The 18941-nt window shown below is 40.4% G+C and overlaps 1 long non-coding RNA gene across 1 annotated transcript in view; it reads left to right on the top strand.

Moving 5' to 3' along the window:
• Nucleotides 1-18941, top strand: part of LOC147610448 (uncharacterized) — a 174845-nt gene that overhangs the window by 30987 nt on the left and 124917 nt on the right. The window lies entirely within an intron of this gene.

Genomic DNA, 18941 nt, shown 5'->3' with positions numbered 1-18941 from the left:
AGTGATCTTCTAGTCAATCACCTTCTATGCATGTTTTCAACAACATAGCCAATATGCTCTGGAAAACCATCATAGGTGTTAAAGAGAGCAAGGAACAAAGGCATGATCTACAAGAGGTGGATTCCATGCAGCACTTACGGTCACGAATCAGATCTGATGGGAAGGTGATTCTCCCTAGAGAACCTTGGGTCTTAATGAAAGAAGAGCAATGGCGTGTAAAGAAGTGCATTAGTGAGTTTAGTACTTTCACTAATTGTATGCATTGCTTGAAGGGAGCATTCACAAAGGATGAAGAGCTTAGTGGCTTGAAGTCTCATGACTAGCACAAAATCTTATAATTTTTACTGCCAATAGCCATTAAAGATTGCCTCTCTCAGAGAAGACATAAGAGCGACAATATACAAGATTAGTGCAGTGGTACGATGGATATCAAAGAAGGAGATTAGAAGAAATACGTTGGAAGCAGTTCCTATAAACTCCATTGAAGTAGTTACAATGGCAAAGAAATTATTTCCAATAAGTTTCCTGATTATTCAATTGCACCTACTTGTTCATGTGGTTGACAAGGTTGCTATAGCAAATGTTGTTCATATTCAATGGATGTTTTTCTTCAAGAGATTTATGAATACACTGAAAGTTTCTGTTCGTCAAGAAGCTCTCTTTGAGGGTAGTATGGCAATGGGATGGCTTGTTCAAGAATCTCTTGTATACATAACATATTTTCTTAGTACGTTGTCGTGACGTGGGCGGTGTCGCTGGGAAAGCGCTGGGCTTCTGGCTGTGAGAGTAAGTGGTTGAACTTCAAAGGACTTCACCAGCAAAAGCTAGAACCATCATAAAAATATAGACTCAACCATACATGGGTGGTCAAAGCAAACGAAAGCCTCATGATCCAAGCCAAAAACTGGCATTAATATAGCTTGATTTATAAAATTCAACACATCAAGCCCAGAAAAACATCTCATAGGTATATACATCCAAGATTCACGGCCAGCATTGGAACCATAGTTCATATCAAGACAAGGCTGACATCATCATAGCATGTCATAACATATGACCTCAAAACCTATAAACCACTTGCCTCATAAAACTCTGCAGCATAGCTCTTCAAGGGATTTGGCCACATGTCCTCTTTTATTATTTCATCTATCTTGTCATGGATACCATTTACAGAATCTTTCATCTGAATATCACCGAACCATTTTAAAAAAAACTCTCCTCTGGGAAAGCCCGCTTCAAACCCAGCTGGCGTGTTATCTAGCCAGACTTTACATCTTAAAAATTCTCCACATCCAAAGATTGAAAGTGCGCTTTCATCTGCTGATCTCACACTTTCATCTGCTGATCCTCTTCACTCAAGGCTCACACAGAGCCGGAGGGCTTCTCGAGCTCGTTTCAAACATCCTGCAGCTTCTGAATGGAGAGGACAAGTTTGGTGTCGAGTTGCTCGGACCCCTTATTGATAAGCGCCATCCTCCGTGCCTACTAAAGCATGCTGCCTTAAAGCCAGTAGCTAGGTTCTCCACGCAGCCGTGTTACCAGAAACCCCCCCTTACACTTCAGAATGACCAAGGACTCTCCCCGTCTGTATTCGGCGCACCCTGCAGCACCTGGTGCATCACACACACAAAAACCCACAGCCGACTCCTTCGCTTTTTTCTTCCCGCTGTTCCCTTCAGCTGCGCATCCCCTCCTAGACCTCAGTAGCCAGGTGATCCTCTTTCTACCCAGGTGGCTGGCGGCTCCTTACATAGAGGCCACCTCTCCTCTCCTCTACAGCAATATGCAAGTGACCGTTGAGGCTTCCAAGGATGTCGCAAGCTCTTGAGGTATCAAATAAGTTGACAACGTAGATATGAAAATCCCTCTGCAACCAAACGCTGTCACTGTCTGCACCATGGAAAACCCGAAAAATCTTATTGGCGACAATACCCAATAGCTCTGCAGCACCTCAGTGATCACGACCTTCTTTCTTTTTCTGCCCTCCTGTACCAAGCCTCCCACGCCTCTCCTCCAGAGAATTCCCCTTCCTCTTTCTGCAGCAGCTGCTGCGCCCTTTTTCCTAGAATTCCCCTGGCCCCCAGTTCACTCTCCTCTCCTCTGCACACGCAAGGCCACTGGCCTTTTTTCTTCCACGCCTCCCTTCTGCTGCCGCGCGCCAGCCTTTTTTGCGTCCCCCTTCAGCTACGCATTTTCCCCTTTCCGCCAACCTTCCAGAACTTGTCTTTCACGCGCATAGCAGCAGCGCTGGTCATCTAATAAGCAGCCATGTGGCTCCTTTATATGTTGGCCACCTTTTATATGTATATATATATATATATATATTATTTGGCTACACAATGCTTTCACACCAAATCTTTTGGCCATTACCTTCCTAATTGCCCATGCCCATATACTTCAAATGCAACCTTGCGGGCCCACTCATTTCTTGGATGTGCACACAATTCAAGGCCGAACAGTTGAGACCATCTCCGGCTACGTTCCGAACAAGCTTGCTTCCAGAATTTCAACTTTGTCCCCGCAGATACACTCCCATCAAAATCCCTAGCTTGATTGCCGCATCCATGACACCCTCAAAAGCAAAACCCTCCACACGCCATACATCCCATATGTACACAGACACTTAATCCCATGCATCTGGATTTGTATTTAATGGCCTCGTATGCATGGTTTCACACCATAGACGTGCTGTGGCACGACATCCACCCCCTCTAAACCTGCACATCCTCTGGTATGTGCCACACAGGTCCTGGAACTCACTGCCCAGGCATTATTTGCACACCAACACTGGTATATGTACAAGCATCAGCAATCACATCTGAATGGTTTTGCTTTCCCACCTGGATCAAATACCAATAGCTTTTGGCATATGTGGCATATCCTTTGCTCATATGAAGCCCTATCCTCACTTAGATTCCCTGCATATGCATAATTACCCTCATCATTCAAAGTGGGATGCTCTTCAAAATGATTTGCTTCAAAAATTTCCTCAGGCCATGTTTGAAGCCTTTGCACCACATATTGTATGGCCACACCAAGTAACAACTGCATTAATAGCATGGAACACACACTTTGTAACATCCCATCCAAATCTACTGTGCCCGGATCCAGCTCACCCACTGATAAACATTCATTCTTCTCATCCAAAGACGGAAAAGCATCAACACATACAAAATCCAACAAGGCATCATCGAGAATAGCCTCCAGATCTGAATCAATCTCATCACAATCATTTGGCTTACATAACACCTGCACATCCTCACTTGCAACCGACAGTTGACTAGCATCAAGCACAGAAGAGCCCAAGGCTGATGGGGATCTATTATATACCATGAAATCATCCAATGCATCATCTAGGATAGCATCCAATCCAGGATCAATCACATTGAAGCCATTATCATCTTGCAATCCCACATGTTGATTATCATGAACATTCATACCCCCATAGCTATATCCATTTGGTTGCTCATATGCAGCCTCATGAGGCTCTGTGACCACACTTTGCATATCCTGCATGTTATCTTGATACCTGTCTGCAGATGGGTTTAGAATTATGGGTCCCTCACCCAAGTACCCTTGAATCTGTATATCATTGAACCCTGCATGATCCAAAAAGACAGATTCAATTTCCCTCTCCAAATCATCATCATAAATAGGCTTCCAAGCTCGAGATTGTTGCTCACAAATGTGGTTGCAAGGTAACCCTGACACTGATGACATAGCATCACCCTGTTTATTGTTGGAACACCCTGTTAGCATTCCAGAATAACCCAAATCCAAAGAACCTTGGCAACCAGCTTCAGAAGCAACATCACTGTTGGAATCACCCATATCACTCACCCCCTCTAAATCAATCACACATACTTGTGGCCCGTCTGCATATCCATGTACATCATCCTGCTTATAAGCATCATAACCAGATAAGAATGCAGTAATGATAGCACCTTCTTCTTGTCTTAGATCTTCAAACTCTGCAATCATGCTTTCAGCAAGAAGCATTGGTTCCTGCTCTTCTTCACACATATGATACGACACCTGAGGAATACCCTTCGAAACACCTGTCTTGAAGCTCTCTGAATCAAGTGTCTCCTCAAGCATAGGCATACATACATCATGTGGTATGATCATAGGACCCTGTATGTCTGCACCCTCAGAAAATAGATTATACTTGCACAGTTCACCCATTGCATCTTTATGAGGCTGTAGCAAAGCATCCCTTTTGGCACTGTGAAGGCCTTGTTGCTCGCTAATGGATTTTTGCAGTCCCAATTTAGCATAAACAGCCTCCACAATCTCTGTATCAGCTTTGAATAGCAATTGATTGTCCTCCATAAGACATGCATCAACAACCGCTTCTAAATTTGCTCGGATTGTTGCTGGAACACTATCACAGCTCACATTATACCTGGAACTCGCATAAACAAGTGCATCTGCAAAATCACTCCATCGTTTGGAGTGATACTCTGCTAGCTCCAGCACTTCATCTTCTAAATCAGGACTTACAAGGTATGCAAAAGATGCAATCATCATGTTTTCAGGAACCCCTTGATCCTTCATCTCTGTCTCGTAACACCTTAGATAGCTTTCTGGATCGTAACCATCAAATATATTGACCCTGTCATATACCAATTGCACCGCAATTTCCACTGCTTCCTGAATTTGCTTTTCTTCTTCAATCTTCCTGAACCGCTCTTCAAGCTCTTTCATCTCTGCATATAAATGCTTCATTTTGCCAGCCATCTCGACGTACTCTCACCCCAGCGGTTTCACGTCGGGTTCACCAAAGCTGTCGTGACGTGGGCGGTGTCGCTGGGAAAGCGCTGGGCTTCTGGCTGTGAGAGTAAGTGGTTGAACTTCAAAGGACTTCACCAGCAAAAGCTAGAACCATCATAAAAATATAGACTCAACCATACATGGGTGGTCAAAGCAAACGAAAGCCTCATGATCCAAGCCAAAAACTGGCATTAATATAGCTTGATTTATAAAATTCAACACATCAAGCCCAGAAAAACATCTCATAGGTATATACATCCAAGATTCACGGCCAGCATTGGAACCATAGTTCATATCAAGACAAGGCTGACATCATCATAGCATGTCATAACATATGACCTCAAAACCTATAAACCACTTGCCTCATAAAACTCTGCAGCATAGCTCTTCAAGGGATTTGGCCACATGTCCTCTTTTATTATTTCATCTATCTTGTCATGGATACCATTTACAGAATCTTTCATCTGAATATCACCGAACCATTTTAAAAAAAACTCTCCTCTGGGAAAGCCCGCTTCAAACCCAGCTGGCGTGTTATCTAGCCAGACTTTACATCTTAAAAATTCTCCACATCCAAAGATTGAAAGTGCGCTTTCATCTGCTGATCTCACACTTTCATCTGCTGATCCTCTTTACTCAAGGCTCACACAGAGCCGGAGGGCTTCTCGAGCTCGTTTCAAACATCCTGCAGCTTCTGAATGGAGAGGACAAGTTTGGTGTCGAGTTGCTCGGACCCCTTATTGATAAGCGCCATCCTCCGTGCCTACTAAAGCATGCTGCCTTAAAGCCAGTAGCTAGGTTCTCCACGCAGCCGTGTTACCAGAAACCCCCCCTTACACTTCAGAATGACCAAGGACTCTCCCCGTCTGTATTCGGCGCACCCTGCAGCACCTGGTGCATCACACACACAAAAACCCACAGCCGACTCCTTCGCTTTTTTCTTCCCGCTGTTCCCTTCAGCTGCGCATCCCCTCCTAGACCTCAGTAGCCAGGTGATCCTCTTTCTACCCAGGTGGCTGGCGGCTCCTTACATAGAGGCCACCTCTCCTCTCCTCTACAGCAATATGCAAGTGACCGTTGAGGCTTCCAAGGATGTCGCAAGCTCTTGAGGTATCAAATAAGTTGACAACGTAGATATGAAAATCCCTCTGCAACCAAACGCTGTCACTGTCTGCACCATGGAAAACCCGAAAAATCTTATTGGCGACAATACCCAATAGCTCTGCAGCACCTCAGTGATCACGACCTTCTTTCTTTTTCTGCCCTCCTGTACCAAGCCTCCCACGCCTCTCCTCCAGAGAATTCCCCTTCCTCTTTCTGCAGCAGCTGCTGCGCCCTTTTTCCTAGAATTCCCCTGGCCCCCAGTTCACTCTCCTCTCCTCTGCACACGCAAGGCCACTGGCCTTTTTTCTTCCACGCCTCCCTTCTGCTGCCGCGCGCCAGCCTTTTTTGCGTCCCCCTTCAGCTACGCATTTTCCCCTTTCCGCCAACCTTCCAGAACTTGTCTTTCACGCGCATAGCAGCAGCGCTGGTCATCTAATAAGCAGCCATGTGGCTCCTTTATATGTTGGCCACCTTATATATATATATATATATATATATATATATTATTTGGCTACACAATGCTTTCACACCAAATCTTTTGGCCATTACCTTCCTAATTGCCCATGCCCATATACTTCAAATGCAACCTTGCGGGCCCACTCATTTCTTGGATGTGCACACAATTCAAGGCCGAACAGTTGAGACCATCTCCGGCTACGTTCCGAACAAGCTTGCTTCCAGAATTTCAACTTTGTCCCCGCAGATACACTCCCATCAAAATCCCTAGCTTGATTGCCGCATCCATGACACCCTCAAAAGCAAAACCCTCCACACGCCATACATCCCATATGTACACAGACACTTAATCCCATGCATCTGGATTTGTATTTAATGACCTCGTATGCATGGTTTGACACCATAGACGTGCTGTGGCACGACAACGTTAGACCCAGATATGCCACGATTGTGGACACAAGAAAAGGATGATTAGCTCATTGGGAAAGAGCCTTGAGGACAAGGGCATCAGAGAATAATGGATATGGCATTGGAAGAGAAGATTAATAAAATTTGCATCCTCAACTCAAGTGCTATGGAGAAATTAATCGAGAGGTATTACCTAGCAAAGAGACCGAGATCATTTGAATTTTAGAGCATTTCCATACCCAAATTCACTTGCTCAACTTTCAAAATTTCCTTCTAGTAGATGGCTTCATTAAACCATACAAGAAAAACAAAGTGGCGAGGCTATAAGTGACGAGAAGGACGAGCTTGCATATGGTTGTGAGTACCATGTAAGTGAGTTTTTATATGTACACAAGAAACCATAAGACTTAGTCTTGTATAAGTTTTTGTTCTTGATACGATTTCATAATCCTCTTTTGCTTTCAGTATTGTAAATTTGGTGCACTTTGATCACACGGTTGTCACTTTCAAGTGGAGCGAATAGATAAGTAGAGAACAACATTTGATTGCACTGTCAAAGAAAATTTCATGCAAGAAAGTTGTTCGATTGTGTAAGATTCCTCCCCAGCCTCTCAGGATGTCCAGTATCTTCCCCTGTAGTCAAATCCCTCTTCAGAAATATAAAAGATCTTGTTTCTACCAGTTTTGGCCTAGAGAGAGAAAATCTTCTAGAGAGTGGTAATTCAGTTTTTAAATATTTTTGGATAGAAAAATATCTCATCTTATTAAAATAAGTTCCCCTGAAACAAAAGTTCAAAAAGATTTTCAGAAGATGCATTAGAAATTAAGTATATAATCTGTTCAAGAGGCATTATCCTGGGGGTGAAGATTTTTTCGAAATTTTAAATTAAGGTTCCTATGGACCAATAAGATTCATCCAAATGTAGGGAGGAGATAAATAGAATAATAAAAGGAAAATCTCCCAAAAATGAGTAAATACTCACATAAGATGAAGAGTTGACTAAGGACAAGGTTAATAGTTAAAAAAGAGAGATATTTAGATGAAATGAGTATGGGGGAATTCCCCTGATGAATGAGGCCCCTATTTCACATGCTTGAATGAGTTTTAAACTCCCAAATAATGAGATATTTTTAGGTCAGCCATACAAAGGAGGTTATGGTGAAATTTTTTAAAAATTTGTGAAATAAATTTCATCTTTTATTAATCAAAAAGAGTAATCCCCATCGTTAGAGTATTCTAAAAGTGTCATTTTCATTCATACATAGAAAGATGTATAAAAGAATGATTTTCAATAGAATTAAATTCTATGAAAAATACTTATTGATAAATTTTTTATTATGAAAGTGTTACTTTCTTCATTATGGATTTTTATGCATATAATAATGCATAAAAGTATAATTTTTATTACAAAAAGAGTTACTTTCATCATATTGATTTTTATGCATAAAAGAATATTTTTTTATTGTAAAAGTGTTATTTTCATCATAAATGATTGTATGCATAAAAGAAATTTTTATATATTAAAAGTGTGATTTTCATCATGAATGATTTTATGCATAAAAGAAATTCTTTTATATTAAAAGAGTGATTTTCATCATAAATGATTTGTATGCATAAAAGATATATTTTTTATATTAAAAGTGTGATTTTCATCATAAATGATTTGTATGCATAAAAGATATATATATTTTATATTAAAAGAGTGATTTTTATCATAAATAATTTTTATGCATAAATATATGCATAAAAAGATATTTTTTATATTAAAAGTGTGATTTTTATCATAAATGATTTTTATGCATAAATGGGTGCATAAAAGATATTTTTTTATTAAAAGTGTGCTTTTCATCATAAATGATTTTTATGCATAAACATATGCATAAAAGATATATTTTTTATATTGAAAGTGTGATTTTCATCACAAATGATTTGTATGCATAAAAGATATATTTTTTATATTAAAAGTGTGATTTTCATCATAAATGATTTTATGCATAAATTAGATGCATAAGAGAAATTCTTTTATCCTAAAAGTGTAATTCCTACTAAATTGGATTTATGTATGGAAAGATGCATAAAGAATTTATTTTAATCCAAAAGTGTTATTCTCATCTCCTACCAAAATACACCTCAAAGGGAGTCATGTTCGGTAGTACTGAAGTCATTAGAGAATGGTTGAGGATATGGATAGCCGTAGCCATAGCCTCTCCCCAAAGTGAATGAGGAAGATCATGATGCTCTAGCATCGTCCTCGCCATCTCCACCACAGGCCTGTTCTTATGCTCAACTACTAAGACCATATTAGGGAGTTTGGGAAAATTCCGTTACTTTGGGAATTTTCTCTTCAATCTAATTTTTGGTGTATCTTGACCATACCAATTCCAAATTTGTCAAAGAATATGGATTTAGAATCTAATCTTCAAGAGATTTCTAATGATATGTCACATGAGGGGGTTTTGACAAAATCTTAAAAGATTCACCATGCCCCCATTTTTCGATCTTGCAAAATGGGAATTGGGATTTTCCCAAACTCCCTAATATGGTCTTTGTAACTCCATTCTCAGAAGGGGAACCTGTATTGGCCAGCTCCCGCTTGATGCCATGTTCCACACAAAACTACACGAATTCATTGGAAGAAAATTCTCCTCTTTCAGCCCTAAGAGTCTTTATCTGCAAGTCAGACTCTTTCTCCACCATCACATGCAACTCCTTGAATCGAGAAGAAGCTTGGTTCTTCTGTGAAAGAAAATAAACCCAAGAGAGTTTGCTACCATCATCAACAAGCAGCATGAAGTATAAAGAACCTCCTAAGGATGGCGTCTGCATAGGTCCACACAAGTCAGTGTGTACTAACTCCAAAGTTTTCAAAGCCCGCATGGAAGACTGCTTCGAAAAAGATTCCCTATGCTGCTTACCATGAATGTAAGAACTACAATGTCCTTGCCTACTGCCAACATCTAGCAAGACAACCACCATCTGGTCCCATAAAGTTTGCCGTAGCGCATCCACATTCAAGTGGCCAAATTGAAAGTGCCACAAATCACCAATCTGAGAACCTGTCAAAGAGAGTAGTGCTGAGAGTTTGTATATACCAGTCTCCACTTCGCCTTCCCAAACAATCTAGCCAGTCTCGTGGTCCCTTAGAGCAACAAAATTCTCCTCAAACTCCACCTGGAAGCTCGTCTTGCACACCTTATGCATTGACAACAAATGAAAACCAAGTGTGGGGGACGTAAAGAACACAAGAGGAATGCTTCCCCCCTCTGCCATCGGGAATGATCTCCATCTCGCCCTCACTGTGAATTGGTATGGTGGAATCGTTGCTAATGAAAATGTGACCTGACTGCCATTTTAGATCCTGAAAGAAGTCACGAGAAGGAGTCATGTGCCTGGAAGCACCACTGTCAAGAATCCATTCCGGAGTATTCTTGCGATGAAGCCAACTGCCTCCTCACTCAAAGAAGATGAAGCGTTGGTGTCCGACATCTCCAAGTGCACAAAGGCTTGAGTCTTTGCAGCTGAAGAAGCTAAAGAGTCTACACTCTTCCCAGTCCGCTTGGGACACTTCCTCCAATAGTGACCTTTCTTGCCACAATCATTATAGGTCCTCTCGGGCTTCACTTTCTCTCGCCTAAATCGGGCTTCTTCTCTGAAGACTTCTTCGATGAAGGCTTCCCTTTTTCCTTCTTCTTGTTACGGCCTTTCAATCATTGGCCAGTCATGGCCTCAGAACCTTTGCCCTATGGAGGGTTCGTGAATTGCTCTTCCTGGTCCAAGACCATGGGCACAAGATCCTCCCATGTGATGGTGCTGAGCGTGCCATTGGTGATGAGAGAGGAGTAAAATGCTCAGTACTGATAGGGTAAGTGTGTCAACAACATTATGGCCATATCCTCTGACGATATCTCTTTCGTGGCCTCCTAGAGAACCTCTTGCTAAAGAGCCTGCAGCTTGTTGATGTGCTCCTGCATTGTCGACGATGACTTTGCATGATTCATCACCTGCATCTGAACTTCCAAGGAGATCCTCTTCATGGGTGATACCCTGTTGTAGAGAGAAGCCAAATGCTGTCAAATCCCTCTGGCATGTGTCATATGCTTTATGTGATTGATCACTTATGGTGTGCAATTGAGGAAGATGAAATAGCGAACTTGGGGATTAACACAATCCCATAAGTGTGCTTGTGCCTCCCCTTCCTTCCGTATAGAGATGAGCGAACTTGGGGATTAACACAATCCCATAACTGTGCTTGTGCCTCCCCTTCCTTCCGTATAGAGGGTGACTCCCCATCTTCCAACTCCGGCTGTGGAACCCCAACAACAATGAAAGCAGCCAAGTCATAGGACTCCAAAACAGATTCCATCATTACCTTCCATATGCCATAGATGTTCCCGTCCAACTTTTGATCCACCGGGAACGTGGGGAGTGTTGGAATCTTCACGTGCTTCTCAGCCATCTCAAGTAAATCTGCGATCTCAAGGGTTCACAAGGTTTTCTGAAAGGAGGGTGGGTGGGAAAAGAAGAAGAAGAAGAGGCTGCAAATAGAATAAGGTGGCTGTCCAACGCTGATTGCCGCCTTCTACCCAAACTCCAAGTCCCGTATAGCCTAAACAATCTCCAATCAGCACCTTAATCACAGAGCAAACCCTTGATGTCCCACTGTCTCCAAGCTTCAAGCCACCTGGGGCTCTGATACCATGTCAAAATGCACACCGAAAATGAAGACAACTGCTGTAGAGAGAAATACACAAATAAAAGAGAGAGAGAAGCTGTGTAACTCTGCTATATACACCGATAAATCCTAAAAAAATATACATAATGGAGTGTGGGGGCAAGGGGCCATTTATATGGCCCCTGGCTACTATTGGTTGGCCAGCCCAGAATCAGTCGCGCCACTGACAGCAGCCGTGGTAGCCCATGACCAGTAGGATACTCAGTCGGCCAGCAAAAGGGTAGTTGGCTAGCACTGAAGTATAGTCGGGCAGTATAGTCGGGCGGTATGGTCGCGCGGCACCAGATCAATCGAGCAACACAAACACAGTCGGCCAGTCATTTGGGGTGGCCGATAGCCCATCCACTCCTCTAGAAAACATAGGAAAAAATACGGAGAGTGAGGAAAAATGGGAATACACTAAATACTTATGGGCACACCCACAATAGAGGCCTTGACATAGTGTATAGAGACAGGAGATGACTGCTAACACAATTGCTGGAGCCTTATCACGTTGTAGTGATGTTGTTTTCCTAGTCTTCTGGCAATATTATGCACTTAATGCTTCTTTCCGTGTTTTAGTGATTTGGAAACTTTGGAGTCTAATTCTCCCCTAATGCTTCAACCAGTGTTGTAGTGATTTCAAAACTTTGCCAAATCACTACAATGCGATGTGGGTGATCAAATGATTAATCTTGCATTGTAGTGATTAGGCAAATATTGCCAAATCACTACATTGCAATAAGGCTCCTCATGTCCAATTATTGGACTCTTATCATGTTGTAGTGATTTGGAAACTTTGCCAAATTATTACAATGCAATAGGGGTCATCATGTCTAATTGTTAGACCCTTATTGTGTTATAGTGATTTCGTTTTCCTAGACTTTTGACAAACTTATGCACCTAATTCTTCTACCAGTGTCGTAAAGTGATTTGGAAACTTTGGATTCTAATTATTCCCTAATGCTTCTACCAGTGGTGTAGTGATTTGGAAACTTTGCCAAATCACAACAACATGATACTTTCGTCATGTCCAATAATTGAACCCTTATCTTGTTGTAGTGATTTTATTTTCCTAGGGCTCTCTTCCTACTGGTCCAAACTTCCTCTCTCTAAGAAAAAAGTCTCAAAGTTAAGTTCAAGTCTCCTCTATAATGATTCCAATAGTGTTGTAGTCATTTGAAAACTTTTCCAAATCACTACAATGCGATATGGGTCGTCATGTTCAATTTTTGGACCCTTATTGCCCTATAGTTATTTTGTCTTGTTAGTCTTTCGCAACATTATGCACCTAATACTTCTCTCTATTGTTGTAGTAATTTCAAAAATTTCGAGTCTAATTGCAAGAATAAGGCCTACTCATCACATGCAGTAGACAATAAGGATGTAGGTCACCATCCTAGAATCTCATATGTAGGTCACCATCCTAGAATCTCATATGGGAGAAGCTCACCATGGAAGCTTGCTCAAGGGAAGGGGATACCTATATGGTCATGTATCAAAGAATTCAAAAAGGTGTACAAACTATCCCATAGGTGACTTATATAGTCACTTACTCCTAGGATCTTTCACACATGGGCTGCCCATAAACCCAAGTCTATGCCCCATATCATGTGCTTAGGCCCTCATCCTACATGTGCACATAATTTCCTACATTAAAAACTATGGTCATGTATCAAAAATATAAAAAAGGTGTGCAAACTATCCCATAAGTGACTTATATAGCCACTTACTCCTAGGACCTTTCACACATGGGCTGCCCATAAACCCAAGTCTATGGCCCATATTATGTGCTTAGGCTCTCATCCTACATGTGCACATAATTTCCTACATTACACTAATTCTTCCCTAATACTTTTGTCAGTGTTGTAATGATTTGGAAACTTTGCCAAATCACTACAACGTGATAGGGGTCATCATGTCCAATTGTTGGACCCTTATCATGTTGTAGTAATTTGACAAACTTTGCCAAATCACTGCAATGTGATAGGGGTCCTCATGTCCAATTGTTAGACCCTTACCACGTACCCTTACCACGTTGTAGTGATTTTGTTTTTCTAGGAATCTCTTCTTGTTGTTTCTCCAAACTGTTACTTTGTCTAGAGAAAAAGGACCCAAAATTGAGTCTTATTCTCTCATAATTCTTCCATCAGTGTTGTAGTGATTTCAAAACTTTAAAATTACTACAATGCGATAGGGGTCGTCATGTCTACTTGTTGGACCCTTATCGCATTATAATGATTTTATTTTCCTAGTCTTTTGGCAAAATTATACAGCTAATTCCTTTTCCAATGTTATAGTGATTTGGAAACCATGCAATAAGGATTGTCATGACCAATTGTTGGACCCTTATCGCATTGTAGTGATTTTGTTCTTCTAGGACTCTTTTCCTATTGGTCCAAGTCTTTCTCTGTCTAGAGAAAAAAGGTCCAATTTTGAGTACACTAGAATGTTGTAGGGGTCATCATGTCCAATTGTTGGACTCTTACTGCACTGTAGTGATATTGTTTTCCTAGTCTTTTGGTAACATTATGTACCTAATGCTTTTGCAAGTTTGGTAATGATAAGAAAACTTTAAAGCCTAATTCTCCCCTAATGCTTCTACCAGTACTCTAGTGTTTTAGAAACTTTTCCAAATCACTACAATGCGATAGAAGTCATTATGTCCAATTTTTAGACCTTTATCATGTTTTAGTGACTTGGCAAACTTTGCCCAATCACTACAACGCGATGGGGGTCGTCATGTCCAATTGTTGGAACCTTATCGCGTTGTAGTGATTTAGACACTTTTCTAATCCACTACAACGTGATAAAGGTCATCATGTCCAATTATTGGAGCCTTATCCCGTTGTAGTGATTTTGTTTTCCTAAGGCTCTCTTCTTGTTGTTAGTTAAAACTCTTACTCTCTAGAGAAAAAATGCCCAAAATGGAGTCCATTCTTCCCTAATTTTTTGGATGGTTGTGATTTTGAAACTTTGCTAAATTTCTACAACGTGATAGGGGTTGTCATGTCTAATTGTTGGACCCTTATCGTGTTGTAGTGATTTTGTTTTACGATTCTTTTAGCAACATGAAACACCTAAAGCTTCTACTACTGTTCTGGTGATTTGGAAAATTTGGAGTCTAATTCTCCTCTTATGCTTTCACAAGTGTTGTAGTAATTTCAAGACTTAGCCAAATCACTATAACTTTGGAATCTAAATCTCCCCAGTGCTTTCGCCAGTGTTGTAGTGATTTAGAAACTTTGTTGAATAACTACAAACATGATAGGGATTATCATGTCCAAATGTTGGACCCTTATTGCATTGTAGTTATTTCATAACTTTGCCATCAGGAGAGGTGTGGAAGGCGTCTTTGCACGTCTTTCCCTAGAGAGTGTTCGGCCGTTTCATCCTCTCTCTCAGATCTTATCTCCTTCGTTTCACAAGGAGTGTGAAGGTGTGGAGGAAGGTGCGGAGAAAGGAGTGTGAAGGCGTGAAGAAGGTAGCACTGACCGGCGGTCAGAAGGTCGGGCAGCTGCTAAGCGGGCAGAGGAGGCAGCTGGCGGTGGCAACATGGAGGCGACTGGCCAGCCGCGTGGAGGTAAAGCTATCATGGAGGGTGCCTGAGAGAGCAAAAGAAGGTCGGGCAGCTGCTAAGCGGGCAGAGGAGGCAGCCGGCGGTGGCAGCATGGAGGCGACTGGCCAGCCGTGTGGAGGTAAAGCCAACGTGGAGGGTGCCTGAGAGCGAAGGTGCGCAGGAAGGTGCGCAGAAAGAAGCTGCGAAGGTGTGAAGGCCGGTGGCGTGGAGAGAGAAGGTCTCAGGCGGCTGGCGGGGTGCTTGGAGCCAAGGAGGCCGACTGAAGCTGTAGAATAGCCGGCAGCAAGAAGCTGAGGCGCCTGCAGTGAAGGGCCGAGAGGAGGCGACTTGCCGGCGGTTGCGAAGCCAGCAGCAAACGAGGAGAAAGAAGTCGGCTGCAGCAGTGGAAGGTGGTCGGCGTGGAGATAAGCGGTTGCGAAGAAGGGGCGTGGAGGGCAGCTGGCTGTAGTTGACAGTAAGCACGTGAAGGCAGCTGCAGACGCGCACGATCTGGAGCTGATAAGGAATATAAGGTTAGTGATTTTTTTATTTTTTTAATTATTTATTTTTGTTAATTTCCTTGTTAATTGTATTTTTTAAAAAAAAAAATAAAAAAAATAATAAAATAATAAAAAAATATAAAAAAATAAAAAAAATAAAAAAAGAGAGGAAAGAAAGCAAGAAAGAAAAGAAAAAAACAAAAAAAACAAAAAAATAATTTTTGTGTTTTTATTTTGAGTCCATATTATTTGCATAATTTACATTTTTTTAAACTTTTGTAATTTTTTTGCATAATTAGTGTAACTTGCATTGTTTTAAATTTTTGTAATTTTGTGTATAATTAGTATTTTTGTGTAATTAGTAAGAAATTAAAAAAATATAAAAAAATAAAAAAAATAAAAAAAAGAGAAGAAAAGAAAAGAAAAGAAATAGAAATAGAAAAATTCTTTATGTGTTTTTTAAGGAATCCATATTCTTTGCATATTCTGTAATTTTTAATTTTTTTAATTTTTTTGCATAATTAGTGTAACTTGCATCTTTTTAAATTTTTGCAATTTTGTGCATAATTAGTATTTTTTTAGCATAATTCATATTTTTGTGTAATTAGAAAAAATAATAATTAAAAAAATCAAAAATTTAAAAAAATAAAAAATAAAAAAAAGGATAGATAGTTACACACATATTTATTTTAGTTGCATTTAGTGGTTAGGTAGGGTAAAATATATATATATATATATACATACATATATATATATATATATATATACATACATACATACATATATATATATATATATATATATATATATATATATATATATATATATATATATATATACATACATACATATATATATATATATATAAACAAAAAAAGAAAAAAAACCAAAAAAATTTGACCTTATGCACTTGCGGTCGGGACGTCACATAGACACTGCCATAGGGCCTAGGGCACCTTCTAGAGTACATACGCAGGAAAGTGGGACCCAATCAGTAGGAAATTTGGCAGATATTGCTGAAACCTTTTTCGAATCCCAATCTGATACCCTTTCCAGAACAACTAGCTCATTGTCCATGGACAATCTAGGGCCGTCAAATAGTCATCCCTTAGCCCCAAATAGGACACCCACAAGATCTTTTAATCCATTTAAAGCCGACACCATGGGGTTAACACTCAATGTGAGACTTCAATATGTCTACACGAACGCTCAAGGAGCTGAGATCTTTAGGGATCCACAACAACGGTATCTTGTTAAGATCGCAGACTTTTTCTCAGAACTTGATAGAGCACCTCTAGTCAATGACCAGGGTAACATGTACATGGGTGGAGATGGTGTTCGCTACGAAGTCACCTATCATCCAGAGAATGTAGACAAATTAGGGGAGCTCTCTAAAAGCGAGTTCTTAGACTTATCAAAGCTTTCCAGAGCAAGGGAGTCTAGAGAAGATTGGCTCATTGAGCCGGACATGCTTGGACCATCAAGATGATTTACTTCTTGTAGATCTAAATTTGGAAAGGGATAGGAAAGGCAAGAGCAAAATGGATTAGGGGGCTGAGAACCAATGGGAGTTTGTACGACAAATTTCAGTGAAAAAGGTCTTACAGGATGACCCACTTCAAGAGGTCTATAAGGACTCTTTAGAAGGATATTATGCCACAACTAGATTGCCAGAGCTAGATCTTCCTCTAGCGCTTGTGGTGGTAGTTGAGAAGCTTGCAGGACACATGAACCGAATCGTTGATAAATGGGCCAATGAATACCGAACCTTAGATTGGAAGGAGATTCGGGAGCTCATGTGGAAAGGACAACCATTATTCATGGAAGTGTTCTCACAATACAGCTAAACCAGGAGAGACAGCCTTTCTTGGAGAAACTGTTGCTCCTCCCCTACGAGAGTTCATTAGAGAGGGACCCTCAACATCAAAGTGGACCACTGCAAGTAGCCCAACTCTAGCACCAAGATATTATCCTACATCAAAAGTGCGACCACAGATCACACCACAACAACGTTTTTCTCACTATGACAATCGGAGGGTAGGGGAGCCAACTCGGCCTTCCAAAAATGCACCTCCTGAAATGCGGGTAACAAGATCTTTGGAGGGGGTTGGTGAGGCAGGTAATAGGGGACCCACACCAATTTGGGATGCATGTGGACCATCTTACCAAAGAGAGGAACAATTCCCACTGAGAGTGAGAGACCGTAGGCCCTATAATGAGTATTCAAGACAAGTAAGGCCATCAACTCTTCAGAAACTGGTAAAGAAGTACGAAGGGTCGGGAGATCCATATGACCATGTAGCAACATTTAGGCAAGCAGTTCGAGCTGAGCAAGTGACTGACAAGCATACTCAAATCGAAGGATTTGGGCTCACTCTTGAGGGAAAGTGTAAGATTCCTCCCCCAAACCCCCTTTTGATGTCTAGTATCTTCTTCTATAATCAATCCCTCTTCAGAAATATAAAAGACTTGTTTCTAACTGTTTTAACCTAGAGAGAGAAAATATTCTAGAGAGAGAATATTCAGATTTTTAATATTCTTGGATAGAAAATTATCTCATCTTATTAAAATAAGTTTCCCTGAAACAGAAATTCAAAAAGAACTTTCCAATGTGCAATTGGAATTAATTGGAAATGTGTATAAAGGACCTTAGTCTAAGGGTCTAGATTTTCAGAAATTTTTGGATTATGGTCCAATTAAGGTTCCTATGGGCCAATAGCATCAATCCATGTGTAGGGAGGAGATAAATCCAATTTGTAAAAGAAGATACCCAAAAATGAGTAAATGCTCACCTAAGATGAAGAGTTGAAAATGTACAAGGTTTATTAGTAAAAAAATTATGAGCAATATTAAAAGTATGACATATGTAAGGAAGGGGAGTTCTTTAAAGGAGGTGCATATTTCACATAAGATGAAGAGTTGAAAATGTACAAGGTTTATTAGTAAAAAAATTATGAGCAATATTAAAAGTATGACATATGTAAGGAAGGGAAGTTCTTTAAAGGAGGTGCATATTTCACATAAGATGAAGAGTTGAAAATGTACAAGGTTTATTAGTAAAAAATTATGAGCAATATTAAAAGTATGACATATGTAAGGAAGGGGAGTTCTTTAAAGGAGGTGCATATTTCACATAAGATAAAGAGTTGAAAATGTACAAGGTTTATTAGTAAAAAACTATGAGCAATATTAAAAATATGACATATGTAAGGAAGGGGAGTTCTTTAAAGGAGGTGCATATTTCACATGCTTGAATGAGTTTTAAACTCATAAAAATTGAGATATTTCATCTCTCCTCTCTCCTCATTCAAGTCTAGTTCCAAAAAAATTAGCTTAACTGACATAAAAATGGTCAAAAATTGACCAAACTGATTTGGAAAATTCTAGAATGAGTTTGTTTGGTTAGGAGCTCAATTTTTCCTATAAATA

This window comes from Cibotium barometz, chromosome 49 (genome assembly GCF_041138505.1).
Source record: "Cibotium barometz isolate CiBa-2024 chromosome 49, ASM4113850v1, whole genome shotgun sequence".
NCBI lineage: Eukaryota > Viridiplantae > Streptophyta > Polypodiopsida > Cyatheales > Cibotiaceae > Cibotium > Cibotium barometz.
This window is presented reverse-complemented; position numbering and strand designations above follow the sequence as displayed.